Here is a 5,288-nt window from a genome sequence, read left to right on the forward strand (position 1 = left end):
ATCAGTTTTTCTTAAAATTGTAAAATAATCTCTCAATAAACTTATTAAAAGACCATCTATCACAAGACCTGCTCATAAATGATAATGATGATAATAATAATAATACTCCGCAAAATAATGATTTTATCCCCGGCAATGATGAACACCACAAAGGTGGTTCATGAGGGGGAGAGAGGTAACTCTCGCCTTGCCTCGTTCTTAAACTAATCAAAACGTCTACAGGAATGGAGTATGTAGGCAAGACAAATTTAATTAACCGTTTTAATTATTTGTTTATCTTTAATAGAGATACATTAAAATGAAAATGGCACACGAATGAATAGTTCACTTAAACACCGCATTCATATCATCTCGAACCAAAATTAACCAAACCGAGGACTTGTCGAACGGGTTCAGCTGAATTAAATCCTTAACTCAAACACAAATTCTCATTTGTGACGGATGCTATCCGTCACAAGGTGAAGACGGGTCGAATAGTATCACTTTACAAGGAAATGGGTCGAATATACAAGCAAGTGGCTGGTTTGTTTATTATTTGTAGCTTTTATAGGTGTGTAGGGAGTATTATCTATATAAACTAATAAAACACAAACCAATTAATTTCTTTTTTCCCGCCTATCCTCCACCCTATACTATACACGGTCATACCCATTCCCATATTAAAATCCACTATTAATATCATGGCCCAGGCCCACCACATTATTTCCTGTCTTACCCATTCTCATATGACTGATTATATCTACTACGCATGTTCTTATTTCAGACCGGTTAATATCAGACGGGTTATTAACCCCTCTGAAATAAGATGGACCAAATATAGTCATTTTCTCATAAAATATTACTATTTTTACATAAAATGTTACCATTATTTTCAGGATAAAAATTGACAACTTTAGTTAAAATATTTTGTCATTAAATAATTTCATTCTATTAAAAATATGACGACATTTAATCCGTCCTATTTCAGACTGAATGAAGCAAAACTTATTGTATCTACTATACCTCCCACTAATTCAGCCGTAAGAATCTAAAATCCTTTTTAAGAGTCCAATCGACTCTACAAATAGTAGGTCTTTCATACATCTGTCTTAAAAACAAAAATGATCAAGTAACACCCCACTTTATACATAAGACTTAACACATCTTATGTATAAGACGGATATATTTATCTACACAGATTCTTATTTCAGACGGGTTATTTTCCGTCTGAAATAAGATGGACCAATATAGTCATTTTACGATAAAATGTTACTATTTTCTCATCAAATATTACCATTATTTTCAGGATAAAAAATGACAATTTTAGTTATAATACTTTGTCATTAAATGATTACATTCTATTAAAAAAATGGTGACATTTGATCCGTCTTATTTCAGACCGTCTAAAGCAAGACTTATTGTATCAACTATACATCCCACTAATTCGGCCCTAAGAATCTAAAATCCTTTTAAGAGTTCAACAGACTATACAAATAGGCCTTTCATACATCTGTCTTAAAAATAAACCGATCAAGTGACACCCCACTTTATACATAAGACTTAACCCATCTTAAAGATAAGACGGATATATTTATCTTAAATGAGAATTTGTGCCGACTATATAAACCCAATAACGGGACCTCAAGTTGTTAAATAAGATACTAACAAGTTTATGATTAAATTTTTATTTTATATTTCTTCAATCTCAAGTTTATTTTAATAATAATAATAATAATAATAATAATAATAATAGTAGTAGTAGTAGTAATAGTAATAGTAATAGTAATAGTAATAATACGAATAATAATAATAATAATAATAATAATAATATTAAGAATATAAAATAATAATAATAGTAATAATAATAATAATAATTGAACTGAACTGAACTGAGTTAATGAAGCTGAACTGAATTGAACTTGATACATGGAGCTGAACTAAACTTATAAAAACTGAAATTAAGTCAAAAAAAATATGGCCTAAATGTTATATATCTTCATAAGATGGTCTTTTGTAGGAGTCCATTTTAATTATTTTATTTTGATTTTCAAGTGAGTTCTTCTAATGTATTTTTGTGTGTTTGATATCATATATTTAAACTAATATTATCTTATCAGAGGCGTCTAGGCCCTGGGCAATTAGGGGCACGGGAATCGAGCCTCCTGTTTTGGTCACCGACTTTACAAGCTTTATTGATGAAAGCCAATAAAAACCGCGGATTATAGTACACTTGTGCATTCATATTTGGGGCCTCATTTTTCTGTGGTGTACTGAGCCTCCATTTGTTTTAAGACGCCCTAAATATTTATAACAACAAATTAAAATTTTAAAATATTATTAAAAAACTTTTTTTATATGCCCGTGCAACTTTGCACGGGTCCTAAACTAGTTATATTATATAGGTAGTACACTACATCAACACTTTTTTCACATTTGCGTCAGACCTTCTTTCTTCTTTATTTTTTTTTTTTTTTTTCTGTGAACTTCTCTCTTCTTCTACACAGTTTCATTTTGATTTTTAAAACCAAACAACTTCCTCTTTCTAAAAACCCTAAAATCTCACAATCTTCATCTCCCTCTTCCAACCAATTCACTCCCAAATCGTCATCTAAAATTGCACAAATACAACAACAACAACAACAACAACAACAACAACAACAACAACAACAACAACAACAACAACAACAAAATCAGAAATGGAAGAGGAGGCAACTACTTTGACGGTTTAGAGGAGCAAATTTATGTTTTCGAGAACGATGATGGTGTATTGTTTGACGGTAATTGATTACTTTATTGGGTTTTTGTTTTATTTATGTTAAAAAGTTTGAATTTTTTGTGTTTTTTTTATTACTTTAATTTGATTATTGTGTTGGTTTTTTTATTTATTTAAAAAGTTTCAGTCTCTATCATTTTTTAACTCAAAGTTGATAACTTTAGTAGGATTTTGTTTGATTTATTTTTAAAAGTTTGAATCTTTTGTTTTTTGATGTAGAGATCTGGGATTGTTATGGCAAAATATGAGGTTTCTATCCAAATTAGAGAGGCTTGGAGTCATAATTCAGAGGAGAAATTTGCTTTTATTTGTTTCAGTTTGATCATTTTGTATTTCCACATGCTTGATCATCAAAAAATATATTTGCAGCTTGAACATGTGAGGAAGACGGTACGATTTTCATATCTATGTATGTAGGAGTATGCAGTGGTAACACTGATATCTGAAATGGTAAAATAGTTAGAGTGTGTTGTCATCTTAGAAACTGTAATAAGATGTTACCATATTCAGAATGTTACTATTATTTTTTTGTTGACATAAAAACATATATAAACTAAGATGGTGACATTGGGGTCGTTTTAGAAATGTTATCGTAATGTAACCATTGTATTATGTTTATTTCGATTTTAACGAATCTTATAATGGCAATCTACATGACCAACTCCACTGACAATTGAGTTTGTATACAAATGTTACCACCTTATTTTGGAGATGTAACAATTTATGAGATGTTTTAATTTGCCTTAAAGTCTCTTAAGATGAAAACATATAACAGCACAAATGGTGATATGAGTATTTGTGTAGAATGTTATCATCTTAAAAAACATATAAGAACAAGTTTGAGTGTGTTGTCATGTTAGGAGATGTAATCAAATGTTACCATATTTGGTCTAAAATGTGTAGGTCCGTAGATTGAAATGGATGTCGACGATGAGGAAGATTGAGTTGATCTCCCGCATACATAGCCAAATGGCAATGGAGCTTATGAAACACATACTGACAATGAAGGTAACATTTTTATACCAAACTCATGTCACTGTGTGTATTTATATATGTTATCACTATAAGATTATTCCTTCAAAGCAAATGATGGTAACATTGGAAGTGACTGTCAAATCAAACATCTCGGGAAATTATTACATTTCCAACTTAAGGTGATAACATATTTAACACAAACTCATATGTCATCATGTTTATTCAAATGTGTTATTATTAAAGATCATTTAATTTCAAAATAACATATTGTATAATTGTTACATTTCAGATTAAGATGATATCATTTAAGTGTTACAATATATTTGTTTGGATTTGAATGAATCTCATAATGATAACATATATAAATACAAATGATAACATTAGGGTCTATGTAGAATGTTATCATCTTTGTAAGTAGATGTAACAAGTTTACAGCATGTTCATTGATTTAAATAAATTTTATAATGATAACATATACGAAGAAACATGGTGACATATGAACTTGTGTTAAAATGTTACTATCTTAGTGGGTAAATGCAACCATTTTATAGAATATGTGAATTTTTTTAAAAGATTCTTAAAATGGGAACATATATGACTAAAAATGGTATCAAACTATCAACGTGTATTTGTGTAGCATTGTTATCATCTTAGACATAAATGTAACCATTATACAATATGTTTGTTTGAATTTGAATATATTTTATAACTATAACATATATAAATAAACATGGTGACATCTCAGTTTGTGTAGAAATGTTACCATCTTTGTTTGAAAATGTAACCATTTCAAATCTCTTAAAATGAAAGCATATCGTACTACCATTGGCGACATGAGGACCTGGAAGTTTGGAACCATGGTAAGGAAGACCACATAAGTTAGCAAATGTAACCATTTTACAATTTGATATATGACAAAAATGGTTACATTTTGGTCTGTGTGGAATGAATCAGCAATTTGCATATAAGTTCGTCTTCAAATGTTTTAATATTCGTTAGAATGTGTCGTTGTCATATGTTTATTGGTGTTAAACTAAATGCAATATAATAGTAACATATTGATACTCATGCTCTGCAGAAATTCGTATGCAACCGCATCCGATAAACGTGGCTAGAATAAAGTGCGTTAGACCTCAAGTACCATCTTCGGTACACCCGTGCTATAGTGAAGAAGGGAGCAACTAACTTGGGCGGTCCTCCGATCCAAAAGGTGGCAGTGCAGCCAATTAAAAATAAGGATGATGGCAGACGTCATTTGAGGACTTTTTTATGTATTAATGTTAGTTGTTTGTAATAAGTAAGACATATGTTTAGTACTTGATAGTTGTTTTGAAGATATGTTAATTTTGGAAACAATTTTAGTCCCTCATGATGTCGGGATCTAAGATAATGTTTGTTTTGTGTGCACGTTATTATAAAATAAAATCATTGATGTCTATTTTAGTTAGATTGTAATTGTACAACTAGATGGTACCATTCTAACTATTCACTGGTTACATTAAATGTTAATGTTTAAACATTTTAAGTTTATATGCTGACAATGTGTCCATATTTACCCAAC

The 5,288-nt window shown here is 30.1% G+C and overlaps 1 long non-coding RNA gene across 1 annotated transcript; it reads left to right on the forward strand.

Annotated features, from left to right (window-relative positions):
• Window positions 1–2,453: 2,453 nt before the first annotated feature.
• Window positions 2,454–5,129, forward strand: LOC141591319 (uncharacterized). Its single transcript, XR_012520803.1, has 3 exons — window positions 2,454–2,756; window positions 3,656–3,760; window positions 4,806–5,129. It is a non-coding gene; the product is annotated as an uncharacterized LOC141591319 (long non-coding RNA).
• Window positions 5,130–5,288: the final 159 nt, after the last annotated feature.

This window comes from Silene latifolia, chromosome 7 (genome assembly GCF_048544455.1).
Source record: "Silene latifolia isolate original U9 population chromosome 7, ASM4854445v1, whole genome shotgun sequence".
In the NCBI taxonomy this organism is placed as follows: domain Eukaryota; kingdom Viridiplantae; phylum Streptophyta; class Magnoliopsida; order Caryophyllales; family Caryophyllaceae; genus Silene; species Silene latifolia.